Here is a 19030-nt window from a genome sequence, read left to right on the forward strand (position 1 = left end):
ACCTTTTCAAAGGAATCTATACTGATACCAACTATAAGGGAGACGGGGGGTGAAATAATATATGCAATTTTAAACCTAATTTAATTTTAATATAGCTATTATTCATAAACTATAACAAATACACAATATTAAATCTTTCACAAGTACACAAGAGCAGTAAAATTATATGAAAACCCAAGATGGGAAAAATCATTGACAATTAACCTCACAATAATAATGAATCACTTATGATAAGTAGAAAACAACCAACAAAAGACACCAATCTTAGATTGAATATATGACCACTAGCCAATGGATTACATTTCAATCTTTTTCTCGATGATTGAGTGACAACCTAGTGTCAAGGGCATCAATCTTGTAATATCCCCTTATATTAATTCTTAGGAATTAGGGACAATTAACTCACAAAAATCAGCGAGAAAATCCTTTCCAAGAAGACTCTAAAAGTCCTTTACAAGACTTGTAATGATGGTAATTGACAAAAATTAATATAAGAATGAAAGATTATGATTTACAATTGATACCTCTTATAATATGATGCTATAAGATATATTACTTATCAATGAAATAGAGTATCATAGCTATCTTAGATATATTGATGAGATTTATGCCAAGATGATCTCTACTATATATCAAATCTACACTTCTATTATAACAATATGAATTGTGTGAAGTCTCCTTCTAATTGTTGCTATTTGTTTCTAATTTATCAATATAAGACATACAACAAGTATTCTCAATGTGTTAATAGTTGACTCTGATATGGCACTAATAGGCCAAAGTCTACTTTTATCGCTTATAGAAATAATGTATCTTGTTGTTCCTGATATATCTTATAAGTACACAAATATCTCAATATCACTTATAGCATTTATATAGTTTGATGAAGGGTGTTCCCCTTAATACCATAAACACATAACAAAAACAAAGAAACAACAACAAATGTGAAAAAAAAAATGGACTTCTTATTTGCACTGCAAATGTAGAATTACAAATTTCACAAGTATAATATGCTAACCCACATGGGTGCCTTCATTACAGTAATCTGCAAGACTAATCTATGAACTACCATCTAGAGCTGTTCTAGACAATGTTCAAACCTTTCTTAAATTGGCAATTTTATGTTGCCTGGGAAGGTTCTCGACATTGAAACTTAATGCCTAGGGCCGACTGACCCTAACAAAACATATAGAGTCGGCCAAATACATCTTTGACAATAATTTTAGAAATTTTGGGTATCCCAACTTTGGAAGGCCATAACTCACAAACCGTTGCTCCGATTGGCTATTATAACCACTTTTCAGAAATGCCAACTCCTGATCTACAAACTCAAAAAGAGTGTTTATCGAGTTTTTGAACCTCATCTAGGCACTCTAAGGCCTCCAACGGTGAGCCTACAAATTTTTCTACAATTTTTTCTACTGAATATCCACAATAACGTCTTTGATACTTAAGCTAGAGCAATGCGATTTTAATGGTAGGCTTATAACTCTAATGAACCTTCCTATAGAAAATAAGAACATTCTGAGCTCATATGAAAAACTTATTTAAAATAGTAAGTTCCCATAAATAGTAACCACCCTGTCTGCTAGTCCTTATTAAAATAGAAAATATTGAAAAATAAAATATTTTTGGGTGATGCAAGATTGTTCTTACATCCAAGATGCTCTTGCATCAGACACCTAGGGTAATTTGAGAAGTGGCTCCATCACATCTCAAGTGTTTAGAGGAAAATGAAGACGATTAACCTCCTCCCTTGGTAGCCATGATGAATCCTCTACTAACCTCCCTTTCCATTTGACTAGGTATTCCTCATAAGTTTTATTCCTTATACTTTTTCCAATACAACTATCTACTATCTCCTCAATCTCCTTTGTAGCCAAACTAGCCGCTAGAATACTTCACTGTGCTTCTGCAACTTCATCTCTATCACCTCCTTCATAATACTCTATCGAATATGAAATATTAAATACTGGTGAAATATTCAATTCAACAGGCAACTCCACTTCATAAGAATTTCCAGAATCATGCCTTTTTCACTATCTTGGATGGTCCAAACTTCTTCATCTTCAGGTTATTATATGTATCCACTAGAAAACACTCCTTTCTCAAATGGACCATGACTTCATCTCTAATCTAAAATTCCTTATACCTCCTTTTCACATCTATGTTAGCCTTATACTATGCATTCATCTTTATAATGTGCTTCTTCACCTCCTCATGGATGTTCTTCAAATGTTTAGCAAATTCCTTAGCTTCAACACTACTTATCTCTCCTTTATCCAACTACTACAATTTGGAAGCATTTCTGGGACTACTCCTATATACAATTTGGAATGGTGATTTACCAGTACTCCTATTGAAAAAATTATTATATGCAAATTTAGCCTGTGGTAAAATCAAATCCTATCCTTTTGGCTTGTCTCCAACCAAACATCTCAACAAGTTTCCCAAACTATGATTCACAACTTCTGTCTGCCCATCAGTCTGTGGACGATGTGATGAACTAAACTTCAAATCTATCTTCAACTTCTTCCACAATGTATGCCAGAAATACCCAACAAATTTGGTATCTCGATTTGAGATGATACTCTTTGGTAGACCATGTAGTCTCACCACTTCTTTAAAAAACAACTCTGCCACATGAACAACATCACTAGTCTTCTTATAAGGAATAAAATGTGTCATCTTTGAAAACTTGTCAACCACCACAAAAATAGAATCGTGCCGTCGTTGAGTGCTCGGTAATCCAAGAACAAAATACATACTGACATCCTCCCACAATTACTTCACTCCTTTCGCCATCTGACATACTCTACAAATTTGTACAAACTTCTTCACATCTTGCTGCAATTGTGGCCATTAATAATTCTCAACAACCAACACTATAGTTTTATCTCTGCCAAAATGTCCAACCAATCCTCCACTATGCTTCTCCTTGATGAGATTCTCTCTCATTGAACTTCTAGGAATGCACAACTGGCTTCCTTTGAACAACATACTATCCTGGATCATAAAATCCAACCACTTTGTCCTATGAAGTGTAACAGGTTTTGTACAAGCCTTTCACACTTCACCAAAATTAGAATAATCTTGATACAAAGTATTGAGTTCCTTAAACCCAACCACCTCAATTTGCATTTCTGTCAGCAAAAGCTATCTTCTGCTAAGAGCATTTGCAACTTTGTTAGACTTGCCACTCTCGTGTTTCAAAAAAAAAGTATAACTCTGCAAAAATTCAACCCACTTCAAATGCCTTTGGTTTAATTTTCCTTGACTATTGAAATATTGCAAAGTTTGATGATCAATATACAAAACAAACTCCTTAGGAAGAAGATAGTTTCTTCACTTCTTCAATGCTTGAACTATAGCATAAATTTTTTTATCATAAACAAAATATTTTCTTTTTGCACAATTCAACTTCTCACTAAAATAAGCAATAGGTCTACCTTCTTGGCTCATAATAGCTCCACCATAGTCTACTTAAAACACCTTGTCAAAATTAGGAAGTGCTAAAATAGAATGTTCAGTAACCTTTTATTTCAACATATTAAAACTCTTATCTACTCCTACAGTCCACTTAAATTCTTTCCTATCCCCTCATTGTTTTAGTCAAGGGTCCACAAATACTGCTAAAACCTCTTATGAAATTTCTATAAAAACTAGCTAGTCCATGAAAATATCTTACCTCTATCACACTTCTTGGAGTAGGCCATTCAAGGATAGCCTCCACTTTCTCTGGGTCCATTTTTAGACCTTCAACTAAGACTACAAATCCTAGTTACACCAACTCCTTCTTCACAAAACTACACTTCTTCAAGTTTATCAACAACTTTTCTTCCCTCAACTTATCAAATACCTTGTGAATATAGATCAAATGCTCCTCCAATGTCTTACTAAAGATCAAAATATCATCTAGGTAAACAATGACAAACTTACCTAGAAACTCCTTCAGTACCTCATTCATGTGTTGCATGAAAGTGCTTAGTGCATTGATTAGCACAAAAGGCATGACTAACCACTTGTACAATCCTTCTTTTGTCTTGAAAGTAGTCTTCCACTCATCACCTTCTCTAATACGAATCTGATGGTACCCACTCTTCAGATCTATCTTGGTGAAATACTCAACCTCACTCAAATAGTCCATAATATCATCCACCCTTGGCAATAAAAATCTATACTTGATTGTGATCTTGTTGATAGCATGAGAATCTATGCACATCCTTCATTCTCTATTATTATTTGGTGCTAATAGGGTTGGTAAAACACATGGACTTATACTCTCTTGAATCAACCCCTTCTATAATAACTCATGAACTTGTCGGTTGAACTCTTCACTTTTTGCTAGTGTCATTTTGTGCAGTGTCTTTTTTGGAAAATTACCTCCTAGAACCAAATCCATTTGATGATTGATCTTCCTCATTGGGGACAATCCATCAGGTACATTATCTAATACAATATCAAAAAAACTCTCCCAACATATCTGCAACTTCTGGAGGTACCTCCTCTACTTATTCTTTACTATCTTTTGGAATTATAGCAAAAAACATATGCTCATGATTCATACCTTTGAGAAAATCTTTTCCATCAAAAAAACATATTCTGGTAGCACTACATACTTTTTCTTCTTTACCCTTCAACAACTTCAACTTATGTTTCAGTCCATCCTTGGTCAGAGTGTAGGTATTTTCTTGCCTATCATGTACAACATGCCTATCAAATTGCCATAACCTACCCAACAACATATGACATATGTCCATAGGTATGATATCACATAGTACCTCATCCTAGTAGCTTCCAATCATAATGTGAGGATCTGACATCTTCATCAACATGTGCAACCTTGGCCTGACCTTCTGTTCTTTGATCTATCTTTCCTTGGTGCTAGGAACATTCAAATGCTTTATGCCCTTCATCTTCACAGTGAAAACATTTCCCATAGAAGCCTCCTTTTCTAGATCCTTGTCCTCTTCCTCTTCCTCTCTGATCTCTATTGTTCTGATTATAGAAATGATTAGAATTGTTTCCCCTCTAGTTCTGACTACTACTTCTAACTTTATCCTTGTTCTTTTGATCATCATTCCAACCTCCATAAGATCATCCACTAGATCTTCCACCATGGTCTCTTTCATTATTCTTGTTGTCAAACTTCTTTCTTAGTTTCTCCTCAACTCTTAGGCAAACTGGTATACCTCCTCAATACTATTCATTCAAACTAGACTCAACTCCTCTTGAACACTTGGCCTTAACCCATTAAGATAACGACCCACTTTCTCCTTATTAGCTTCTGCATGGCTAGTTCTAATGAGAACTTGGTAGAACTCTTCGATATACTCTTGAATAGATTTTCCCACTTGCTTCAACCCTTGCATTTTCTTCAAAAGATCAAGCTCATAATCCATGAGAATGAATTGTCACTTAAGTTTAGCTATCATCCATTCCCATCTGGTGATTTTGTCCTTTCCCTTTCTATTTCACTCCAATTGAACTTGCTGCCACCAAATCTTTGCATGTCACTTTAGTTTTTCCTTTGCAAACTTGACCCTATTAGGATCCTCATTATCTTCATACTCAAAGTACTCCTCTAGTTCATTAATCCAATCGATTAGCTCCTCTAGGTTAAGATTTTCCAAAAATGTGGGAACTTCAAACTTAGGTCTTTTTCCAATGTTGGAGATGGCCCTAAAAAGCCTTTCTTTCTCTAGGTTTAGAACTACCTCTACTTTGGCATTTTCTTCTACTTCGTCCTAAGCCTTGCTTTCATCTCTTACAGGAAGATTTATTCCTCTATGTAGTTGTTCTTCCAATGTTTGCATTTTCCTTTGGAGGGTTAAAATACCCTTAGGTTTAACACCTGCAGCTCTTTCGCTATGTTCTCTTCATGGAGGCATTTTTTGTGCTTTCACTGAAACCCTAGTACAAACTGCTTCGCAATCAACAATCTATCTAACACTCAACTCAAAGCATGGTCCTGGTATGAACTGCCTCATAGTTAGCAATTTGTTCGCACACTCAAGAACTTTAGCTCTGATACCACTTGATGAAGGGTGCTCCCCTTGACACAGTGCAAGGCAGGAGAATCTCCAAAGGAGATGCCCTAGCCCCCAAGAAATAACCACACAGTGGAAACACAACAACAAAAAACAATATTGCAAGATCTAATATCAAATCACAACCCTTTATTGATAGATATAACTGATTACGTGCAATATGCCTAGCTGTAAGGCCTTTCGGGTTAGGGCCAAATACAAACATTAATTACAAAATTAGTTCTGCAAGATCCAACGAGATCCAACTTACAATCCCAATCCCAGCTAGACTAGATAATCCACTGGATAAGAACACCAAGAAGAATCCATACTTTTACCCTTAGGTCCATCGAGAAATCCTCTAGTTTCTAAGTCGTAGCCCTAACTCTTCAAACTTTGCATCTAGACTTCATTCCATCAAAAAAATGAATCACTAAAAGACTCCATAAGACCCCCTATTTATACTTGCAAAAATGGCTTACAAAACATTCGAGAACATTGTAACATAGAAAGGCCAACCCAAAGATGGTCTACACACATCACAAGACAAGATCTAATCATAAATGTCAAGATCAAAATAAATCCTGCAAGTCAGCTCACACCAAAAATGCAGAAAACACATCCAAAATGTTGACACTCGGCATTAACAAGAAAACTGGGCACATGAAAGATCACTCGGCACATGAAGAATCACTCGGCACATGAAGAATAACTTAAAACACACTGTGGAACTCAACATACACTGTATAGTGAGATAGGATAACATGCTAACCCGAGTGTTAACATGATGTGGGATAACTTTAACTTGGATTAAACTGCAAAATTATTGACACTTGATAATTGCTACAACTTGACAATGACTGTAACTCAGCAACAACTGGAAGAATGAAAAAAAATGAGTAGGATAACACATCAACCCAGGATGCACCTACATCAGACAGCTCAGGTTAAAAAAGATGTTGTAGAAGCTAGAAGAACATCTTATGGGGTTCATCACATAAATCCCGAATTGGTTCTTCACATACATTTCCTCCAAGTCTTCAACTTGTACACTCTTTCCCTTGTTTTTCTTCTTCTTCTTCACATCCATCTTAGGTGTGTTACAGGTTTTCTTTCCACATTGATCTCCAACCTTCTCAAAATCTACCAACTCAACTCAGCTGCCAATACTCATGTTGCTCCTACCGAGCTCTTCATTCTACAAAGGAATCAAGGAAAACTTCCTGCCACCTTTCTCAACAATAAACACATTCTTAACACAATCATGCACAACCTTGCAGTCATACTACCAAGGTCTACCAAGTAACACATGACGACTATTCATATCCACAATATCACACAACACTTGATCCTTATACTGCCCAATCTAAAAATCTACAAGGCATTGTTCCCTCACTTCCAAAGCATGCTCACCTTGCAACTGGCCAATCCCATAAGGATAAGGATGTCTCACTCTTTTCAAACCAAGTTTCTGAACCATCTCCTTAGTAAAAAGGTTATCAACACTACCATCATCCACAATCACCTTGCAGATTTTGCCACCAGACTTACAACAAGTCATGAACAAACTAGTCCTTTGACAAGAATCCAATGTTCTTTGACCCACCAATACTTGCTGAGCCAACAAATTCTCTCCTTGCTTAGGTTGACTATCCTAGACTTCAACCTTATTCACAATAGTATCTATCCTACCAATTGAACATTCATAAGATCTATGCCCTTCTTTGCCACATTTGAAACAATTACCTCTGAACACACCTCCACCTATCATCCTTTTCTGATCAACAAGTTTTGGTTCACCTTTTGCACTTGGTTTAGCTTGTACTAAGCTATCCTGCTCTTCTTTCCTCAAAGATTTCCTTGATGTTTCCTCTTCAACTCCTCTTCTTCTCTCAAAGCATACTGATAAGCATCCTCAAATGAAATAATATTTAGCATACCAATTTCATCTTGAATGTTGAATCTTAAGCCATTAATGTACCGAGCTACCTTTTCCTTTGACAATTCCTAGTGCCTAGACTGAATAGTCAAATTGTAGAACTCCTCAGTATAATCCTTCATAGTCATATCCTTCTATTTTAGATTCTACAACCTCTTAAACAACTCAAGTTCATAATCCATAGGAATGAACTTAGCCTTTAGTTTAGTCACCATCAATCTCCATCTAGAGATCTTCATTTCTCTTTCCTCCTCTGTGTCTCTTTGCAGTTCCTTCCACCAAAGAGAAGCATGTGCCTTCAACTTAGTTTGTACCAACCTCACTCTAAGTGGATCCTCAATTTCCTCAAGCTCAATGTAGTCTTCCAATTCACCAATCCAATTAATCAGGTCTTTAGGATTCAAAGTACGTAAAAAATTAGAAACCTCCATCTTATGCTTCAGCTTCAACTGAGATGCAGGTCAAGAAAATTGACCAACCCTAATTCCAATAGGTCTCTCCACACAATCAATTCTATCCTCACCACTCGATCTAGCAACTTCAAAGTCTTCAGCAACTTCCTCATAACTACCTTCAGTACCCACATGCCTAGGTATGCCACCTAAATCACTCACAATTTCAATAATCATGTCACTCTTCATCAATGTAATCTTAGATCTGAACTCGGCTCTCATCTTCTTTGAGATCCATTCTTCCATAGCATCACTAAGATCATCAATCACCCGAGGGTCGAATCTTCTTGGAGGCATCTTTTAAGATTTTCACAAACCCTAAGCAATAGATCCACAAATTCAAAAGATCAATTGGTTCCACCAAATCAGCCTTCTCCAACCCATGATCTTGGTGCAAACTACCTTAGCTTTGACAATATGTCTACACACTCAAAACAACCTTTCCTTTGATACCACCTAACGTAATGCAAGACAAGAGAGTCCCCAAAGAAGATGTCTTAGACCCCAACAAATAACCACACAGTAGAAACACAAAAAAAGAGAGCAATATTGCAAGATTTGATACCAAATCACAACTCTTTATTCATAGATATAACCGATTACATGCAATATTCTTGGCTATAAAGTCTTCTGGGTTAGGGCCAAATACAAACAATAATTACAAAATCAATTCTACAAGATCCAATGAGATCCAAATTACAAATGCAATCCTAGCTAGACCAGATACAAAACTGGATAAGAACAGTAAGAAGAATCCACACTTGTACCCTCAAGTCCACCAACAAATCCTCTAGTTTCTATCCCATAGCCCTAGCTCTTCAAAATTTGCATCTAGACTTCATTCCATTAAAAAAATGAATCAGTAAAAGACTTCACAAGACCTCCTATTTATACTTGCAAAAATAGCTTACAGAACATCCTAGAATATTAAAAAATAGAAAGGCCAACCCAAAGATGGTTTGCACACATCCCAAGACAAGATCTAATCATAAATTTCATGATTGAAATAAATCTCGCAAGTCATCTCACACCAAAAATACTAAAAACACGTCCAAAATGCTAACACTTGGCACTAACAGGAAAACTTAGCACATGAAGGATCACTCATCACATGAAGAATCACTCGGCACATGAAGAATAGCTTAGCACACACTGTGGAATTTGGTACATATTGCAGAGTGAGATGGGCTAACATGCTAACCCAAGTGTTAACATGACATGGGATAACTTCAACTCGGCTTAAACTGCAAAATTACTGACACTTGACAATTGTTGCAACTTAGCAATGACTATAACTCGGCAACAACTGATAGACTGAACACAAATGAGCAAGATAACATGTCAACCTAGGATGCTCTTGCATCACCCCTTAATACCATAAACACATAACAGAAACAAAGAAACAATAACAAATGAGAGAACAAAATATGGACTTCTTATTTGCACCGCAAATGCATAATTATAGAATTCACAAGTACAATATGCTAACCCACATGGGCACCTTCATTACAGTAATATGCAAGATTAAGCCACAAACTAGCACCCAGAGCTTTTCTAGACAATGTTTGGGCCTTTTTAAATAGGCAATTTTATGCCACCTAGGAATGTTCTAGACATTGAAACTTAATACCTAGGGCTAATGGACCCTAAAAATATATATAACGTTGACCAAATACATTTTTGACAATTATTTTAGAAATTTTGGGTAGCCCAACTTTGGAAGGCCATAACTCACGAATTGTTGCTTCAATTGGCTATTATAACCACCTTTTGAAAACACCAGCTCATGATATACAAGCACAAAACAATGCAAGCATCCTTTCATTGAGTTTTTGGACCTCATCCAGGCACTCTCAGGCCTCCAACAGTGAGCCTGAAGATTTTTCTGCATTTTTTCCATAAAAAATCCATAATAACTTCTCCCATACTTAAGCTAGAGCAATGAGATATTTATGGTACGCTTATAACTCTAAAATAAACCTTCTTGTAGAAAATGAGAACATTCCAAGCTTATATGAAAAACTTACTAAAAATAGCAAGTTCCCATTAATAATAACCATCTTGTCTACTAGTCCTTATTGAAATAGAAAAGACTGAAAATAAAATATTTTTGGGTGATGCAAGATTACTCTTACACCCAGGATGCTCCTACATCATAGTTGTTTCTTATTTGTACTTTTCTCCAACATCACTTATAGTGATGATATTGCTATTTGTGATTTTTACCTTATATGTATGCAATTTTCATCAATATTGCTTATAGTACTGATATTGCTATGTTTACCTTGTCTTTGGAAATATACATGATAGTGGGCTCTTCATAATTACCTAATTCCTTCAGTATTTGCAAACTAATTTTCGAAAGGCAAGTACTCCCTTGAGCAATCCAATAAGGATAAATAACTGATAAGAAATACTAGATGATGTCTTTGAGAATGGGATTGATTCTTATAATAGATCTCATTGTTATTGGATACTTGCACCCATAGGTTGGGATATCACCTTTCTTTTTCAAAAATGGCTACTTAATGGTTAATCACTCTTTTCATAGTTATGAATAATCACTACTGATTAGTTTGTTTAGTTCACTTATCATTATTTGATTAATATTCCATAGGTGGTGACGAAGACAATATCATGTTGCTTGTTGATAATGTGACTATCTATTTACTACATACATATGTACACACACACACAACTATAACTACATTTATGTTGTTTGATGTGAACATGGGAACACTTGAATGGTGTGACAAAAATTTTCCTTTGATGTTCAATCTTCCTAATCAATACCTCTTGTAGTGGTTACAATTGATGGGTTATTATGATGATCGTTTGAGCAATACATAAGGTGATAATCTTGACATGCTCACTAATTGATATTTCATCGTTAACATTACCATTTATTGCAAATTGGTTTGGTAATTGATGCTCTATTTGGTTATGTCCTCAATGATAATAATTTTTTGATGATCATGTTGCTTGTCTTATTGGGTTTCTTGCTAACTTTGTTATTTCATCTTTGTATGGTTAATGATAAGGATTTGTATTCATCTATGATCAATGGATGGATGCTATGATGTGACAACCATATCTTCATTAGGAATCATACTTCATGTTTTCTCCATGATGATCAATAAAGGATGTCATCTTAAGGACATGGAAAATTATAGAATTATAATTTATTACTAAAGTCATGATTCACATACTGATAAGGTGGGTTTCAAGCATCCAAAAAATTGTTATACTTGATAACATGTGAGCTCAATGTTTGGATCATACTTTGGTTCTATGTCAATGAAGGTACTTGATATCTTCAACCCTAGCTCATATCACTTAATCTCAATTCTCTTGTGCACTTACTTGAAGCTAGATAGAAGAACTATCATATATATAAGACTTTACAATTTTCCTTGATAAGATCTTGATGCCATTGAATTTATTGAAAGATCATACAAATTACCTTCTTGAACTTCTAACTACTATGTGTATGTGTGAATATGTGGCCTATGCTAACACACACACTTCAACATGGTCCTTATTTGCGGATTCATCTCGGAATGAACATTAGATTGTTCGTCCAAAAATGAGCCGGCAAGGTGACCTGTTGCCTTCTATCTAAAGGGATTTTGCTTGTTAGATATCCTCAGATTTGAGGTGTTAAGCAACTAGACCCTCTATGAACGAAGGATTTAAAAGAAAATGCGACTAATCTATATGAGAATGCAGATTAATCTAGAATGGAGTATGCACATTTAATCTAAGAACATGTAAAAGAAAGCTATGCTAAAATGTATGCATATTATGCTAAATGAGATTAAACTAAAAAAATGAAAATCTTATGAAAATAATGAGCTCAAATGAATGCACAATCCAACAACAATTTGATGCAAATTCTCATTCAACCTCTCTTCTTTTTTGAAATGAGGAATTGAGAGCTTCTTAAATAGAATCCAAGAATTGATCAATGGTCAAGATCAATTTGGATGGACGGTCGAGATTAGAAATGAGAGTCAGTTAGAATGGAAAGTTTCCTTATGAAAAGGAAGTTAACTGATTTCTTTTGAGTGGAATAAGGAGTTAACTGATTTAATTCCTTTTATGATTTCAGTCAACTAGGAGTTTCCATTTTTGAACTGAAGAGAGAATATTAGAGAAGATATTTGATTTAAAAAAATTAAATATGACCTCATAATTGAGTATTCTAAATTGAATAATTAAATTCAACAATTAGAATGAGAATATTTAATTAAATCAAATATATTTAATTCCTTTGTACATTAGCTAAAGAAGTAATTAAATTAAATTAAAGTATAAACAATTATAATTAAATTAAATTTAATCAATGGGTTTAATGTAGCTAATTTGAGTCAATACTTAAGAATTAAATAAAGAGTGTGAGTAATGCAGATTGGAATTTTCTGCATTTGACAATTAAGTCAAGTAGCGAATGTCAGAACAAGGATTATGTCTAATGAAATAGGACTTTAGCAAAAATAGACCAGAATTGGTATCATGGCAATGAGCCAATTTTGGGGTATTACACTATGTACAATTTTCCAATTTCTATTTAGTATCTTGAGGTGCTTAAGGTATGCCATGCCTTGACCATAGATGTGTTTCATTGCTATCTTGTTCTTAGGTTAACAATGAGGACATAACAAATCCAAATAATTATGAATGATATATCTTCTAATTTTCTGATTGAATTAGAATTTAGTCTTAGGTTTTTCCCTTCATAAAATGTTGATTATTCCATACAACTTGATGATTAGTTATGAAATGGATTGTTCCATAAAATTTTGATTGTCTGTTACTTTCATTTCAGTACTAATTACTAAGAATTGCTAATTTTTTTTTTAGGGTGACATGGATACACTACAAGGCACAGGTGGAGATGTACCTCACCCACTTTCTTCAGTGAAGGTAAACCTTAATTAGTTAAATTGTACAAATTATATAGAAACAAATGTCATATTATTATGTTCTTTTCTTTATGGATTTGGAGTTATTTTGATGGAATTTTATTGATATTGACGTCACAACTTGAATCTTATTGATAGGGAAAAGAAAAAATGACATCAGATCAAATGCGATCTAAAATTTAGGTGTCATTTGTAGATTACATCACGTGTATTGCTGATGCCATATTCATAATAAAAAATATTCTGATGAAATTCATAACCTTTTCCTCAACCAAAACATAACTAAGGAGACAAAGGCACTAAAATAAGAATTGATACTTAGAGTCAGTTCTTTGAAGGTAAGCTATAATTAATCTTAAGAAATAATAAAAGTTCAATAGATGTTTATATTTTATAGTATCGTATGGGTCATTATCTAAAATATTATGTGTTCTTCTTACAAGATTTTGTGACACCTATGAGACCACATGGTCAATATGGTGATGGTTGTAGCACACAACCTTCATGTAAATAACACTTTCTCTTTACAAAATTATAATGCTTAACTAATGAAAACAAACAATGTTGCAAATATCTTTACTAACAATGTGGCTTGCCCTTTTTGACATCCTTGAAAATCATAGTTTGATTTATACTCCAAAGTCCATAACACAACTCCTATGAGAAGAAAGAATGCAACAGTTGTACTTCACATTCTTGTATCAAATTTCCACACCACTGTAGTTATACAAAGATAACCCTAGTATGGATATGCAAATTAACTATAGTGCACCAAAAAATGCAATGTGAGAATTATATGAGAGCTATAACCTATAGATGATTATCTTAAAGTATATTAGTTGATATAATAATAGTTCTGCATAAAAACCATTGAGGCGACCTTTTGCACAAGCTCATCATAAATTGGGTTTAATTTCCCATTTCCAAAAAGGTTCAAATTTATATAGAAGGGCATAAGATAACAAGGCTACCGTAGAAAAAAACACATCAATAATAAAGCCCTTCATCATGTTGGTGTTACCTTCCACTATATGCTCAAGCTCTTGAAATCCAACTTTTCTGGGCATAACAATCAAAAGATGCTTGCCATTATTAGGAAATATCCACCCATGTGATATCAATTTGTCTTGACCTGGCCATACTATATCAATTATTTTATGACCCACTATTTTTTGGATGTGTGACTTGGCAACTCTAATTTTTGGAGGCATAATAGACATGCCAGATTGATTTTCCCAATAACTTACCTTGCAAAATCTTGTTCCAATTATATTGATGATATGAAAAGTAGAACCAAGAAAATTTCTAGTTTTATCAAGTTTTATAGAACCAGTTAAGCCAGTGAATTTTTTTTGTAGAAATATATTCTACAACTGTGATCCTCCTCTAGGAATTAATAATGGGAAAGTAAACTCTTAGAGCGAGGGGGGGGGGGGCGTGAATTAGTACTTCAAAAATTTAACCATAAAATTTATCATGTAAATTGAAATAGCTATCTACACATGTTCATCTATAGCATGAAACAAATGACACATAACACAATAAGTTTGTTACCCAAAAACCCTCCAATGAGAAGGTAAAACTAGAGTAGGGATGAAACCCAAAAATCTTCATTACTGCAGTTGTAAAATGTATCTAATGAAGGTTACAACTATTTTATCATAAACTATGATCTACCCTATGAAAGGTCTGCCTTGTTAAAAGCTTACAAAGATTGTTAAATCTTACCCTGTTAAAGGATTTCAACACCCAGCTAAAAGTGTGTCTTGTTAGAGGACTTAAACTTGCAATAAAACGAGAACCTTGTTAAATGATTTACAATAGCATGTTAAGACCACTTAGTTAAGATATTTTCATTGATTCAACTATTAGAATGTTTTAGCATTGATCCTTTAGTTAGCACCTCTCTACTAGATATCAGATCTCCTCTTTCTTGATATGTACTTGATCCTCCTAATTAAATGTATGTCTTATGTCCTCTTTGCTCTATTTTGTTCTCCTTTAACTGATTTTGCAATTCACTCCTCTCTCATAACCTCCTTAGTCACCATGAATATTCTCTACACTTAGCATTCGTCCTTCTCTTCTCATCTAGACATACAATTTTTTTAGGATTTTCTCTCCTTAAGAAGACTTAGGTGAGTTAGGGTCAGGTAGGAATCAACAATTGTGATTCATCCATTTCACCACTTAGGACATCCCTTTATCTAATTGGTTGCATGTACTACATAGGGATTCTCAATATACCTTCATATATATCTTCTCAAATCATAAAATAATGCTTAAGTAAGCCCAAAAATGGTTTACATAGAATTTTGTGCCATTACAAACATCTATGCCAAAACTATTTACTTGGCACTTGAAATCTCTGATGCTCAACTTTCACTATATCCTTAGTATTGTAACTCAGCTCCTAAATGACACATCATATATTGTTTTACTTAGCATCTGAATCACTCAACATATATGACTTGCTCGACACTTGAGTGACTTGGAACATACAATCTACTCAACACATATTGGTGCTTGACACTACATACACTACTTACTCAACACATACAAAGTTCTGTTAAGTAATGACTTAAGTGTTTTGTCACTGTCTTGTTAAAACCAAAATGAGATCAACAATCTCCTCCTTTGACATGAGTAGAAAAAATGCTTTTTCATGTATATACAACCTAACTTATGCACATAATTTAGATAATCTGTATACATTACTTGGCTCTCATAGAAAATTTCAAAATTTCAAAATTTTACACAACTAATGACTTAACTATCATACCTCTCTAAAATTTTATAGCTCCCCCTAAGTTGATATTTTCTTTCTATAATTGAATTTTGTATAACTCTTGTTGAGTAAATGTGTTATACTACTGTTGTCTCCTATTTCTGTCTAAAAATTGTGTTCTCAATGTGTAGTTCCTTTACTATCCCCTTTTAATTCGCTATGCCCCCCTAGCTATTATCCCCCTTTTTGACACTTATGTCATTTGGGTGGTACATTGATAGTGTGTTTATCAAAAAATGTTTAGTGGACCTCCATGATTATTTTTAATGCTACATCCTAATTATTGCATTCTACCTCTAGAGATTGGTATTGAACATCTAGCTAGGCAGCAAGGTCAACTAGGCCATCATGTGTAGAAAGTTGATTACCTTTCTTCATTAATGTTTCAGCGAAGGATAGTTCCTTATGAAATACTTCCATGTGTGGAGTCAAAATAGAATAGATACTAATAAAGGTATCCATTATGTTTTCATCTTGTGAATGTAATGTGGCTAGCTTAGCTTGAGTAGATAGTAGTCTCTGAAAATGAGTCTAGCTTTGACCAAGAGATAGTTTCAATGTTGTACCTATAGACTGTAGATATCCTTGTAGCTGGTCAATATCCCTCTATATGTGAATAAATTCACATCACAAAGCTTTGTGTGTAGAAAAAAGGCATTCTTCAACACCTTTTTCACATCCTCCATTTTGGTTGCTAAATCAACCTATCATAATGCACTAGCACTAGAAATCTTTTTAAGAACTTTAGAGTGAAACTTCTTTTCAGACCATTCTAGAAGTTTAACATTGTAGCCTAGGTCTTCATCCCTAGTCTTATAAACTATATTGACTAATTTCTTAATGATTGGTTTTTCTTCACTCAGCTCTGGTAGACTAAATGCATCAAGAAATATCTCTTTGATGTCACGAAGTACTTGCTTCTGCTTATGCTCTCGTCTAAGCAACTCTTGATGTTTCTTCCTCTAAGAACTTCTTGTATAATGCTCATTTTTTTTATGGTGATTGTTACAAGATCAAACTTTTTTAGTTCAATCACCTCATCTAAGTTGACATCTCCATTAAATGTACCTTCAACATACTTAGATGTGCCAGGACTAGGCCTTGATATTTTTAAGGGTGTAGCATCTGTTCACGGCCGTTGAGGAGTTTTACTAGTAGGAGGTGATATAGAATATGGTAGGGTAATTGAGGTCTGTATAATAATTTGTTCCTCTACCTTAGTAGTCAAGATTGACTCTTTAGTCCTATCCTTCTCCTTCTCAATAGTTAACACTACTTGTAGTGAAGGATTTGGCACTAATGTACTAATATATGGTTTCACTGTATCCTTTGCCTGATATACCATAATGTGAATTCAATTTGTGCTTCTATACATTGAGGGGGAACTTTGGATGATTCTTGTGATTTCTCCCTCGTAGATGCCAATTCTGCCATCTCAATCTTATCTACTCTCACCAATATAGGATGACTGCATAATTTAGCTGCAATGGTGGAGTTAGTCAAATTTTTCTTCATGTCTTCTTCTATCAGATTAATGTTCTAAGAAAAGTTGTCAGGAATATCCTTAATTTTTATTGAGTCTTGGTGACTCACTTGGTCTACATGTGGAGGGATAGCACTCAACACTTGTACCTGAGGTACACTTTGATCATCCTGCTACTCATCATCAATTGTGACCTATGTTGTTTCTACTATTTTAGTGCCTCCCACATGACTATCCTTGACTTGGACTTCTTGTCCTTATTCATCTTTCTTATCTCCAACCTCCTCAAGAACTTGGTCACTTGGATTTTTCGTTTTCAACCCATAGATAACTTTCCATATTTGGGTGCTCTGTTTGACAACCTCTTCAACATTACTTTGCAAAATATTAAAAGCTCTATATTTGGCGGAAAATCTCCCTTGAATTTATTCATGGCTCTTGTCATCATTTATTATCAAAATGAGGCATTACTCTAGAAAGTGTAGTCTCCCTAATTTGTCTTTCTATTGTCATACTATATTGCCACTTCTTCTCAACTCAGTCATAAAGACTCTTTGGTAGTGAGTTGAAAATCTCTATAAGTGTGGTCTTAAATGTAGGCATCATCTTATATATAGCTTCCTCCACCTTATTCTGATCAATCTTTCTTAACTTATCAAATAAAACATGTACAAAACCAAACAAATCTACATTATTTTTAACATTTCCACACAAGTTAAGAGGGATTATGGCTTACCACCTGAAATTGAATGATGTCATATAATTCCATCCTTTCCTCATCTGACTCAGCTACAACAATGCATTTTCTCCATGTATATGTCTTCTTTGTAGGTTGACTCAGCTTTGTTGAGGCAATAGTTCTCTTTCCTTTTGGTTTGTTTGCCTCCTTTACTTGCTCAGTGGCTTCCTTGGTAGCAGCTATTGCTGGCTTCAATTGTGAAATTTTCACAAGCTTCTTCTTGGGTTTCTCCATGTTAGTCTCCTTTTCTTTCCTCTTCTTCCTTTCAGCTGGCTTAGGTGCTTCCTCGACTTCTTCTCCCTCAGAACCTTTAACATTCTCTTCTTGATCTTCTCCTTGGCCTTGAGTGAGCACCAATGGGGCTTTAGCTTGATGTTCTTCTTCATAATTTGCATCTTCTTCTTCTTCTTCCTCTCCCCCTTCACCATATCTCTCCTATAGCTTCTTCACAAGATTTTTTCCTTGCTTATCACAATAGCTATCTTCAAATCAATAGTGATTCTTGATTTGGCTTCCTCATAGTTTCCAAATAAGGTGGCACTCTTGTCAACTTCTTCTACTAGTAAAGTTGTAATAGCTCTAGATGCCTCATTCACATTTATTTCATAAGGAAATGGCTTGAGCCATCTAACCCTAGGTATTGTAGCCTTTACATATGTATAACCAGCATCAGCT

Source organism: Cupressus sempervirens, chromosome 5, assembly GCF_028749045.1.
Source record: "Cupressus sempervirens isolate cs-2001-9-10 chromosome 5, ASM2874904v1, whole genome shotgun sequence".
NCBI classification, from domain to species: domain Eukaryota; kingdom Viridiplantae; phylum Streptophyta; class Pinopsida; order Cupressales; family Cupressaceae; genus Cupressus; species Cupressus sempervirens.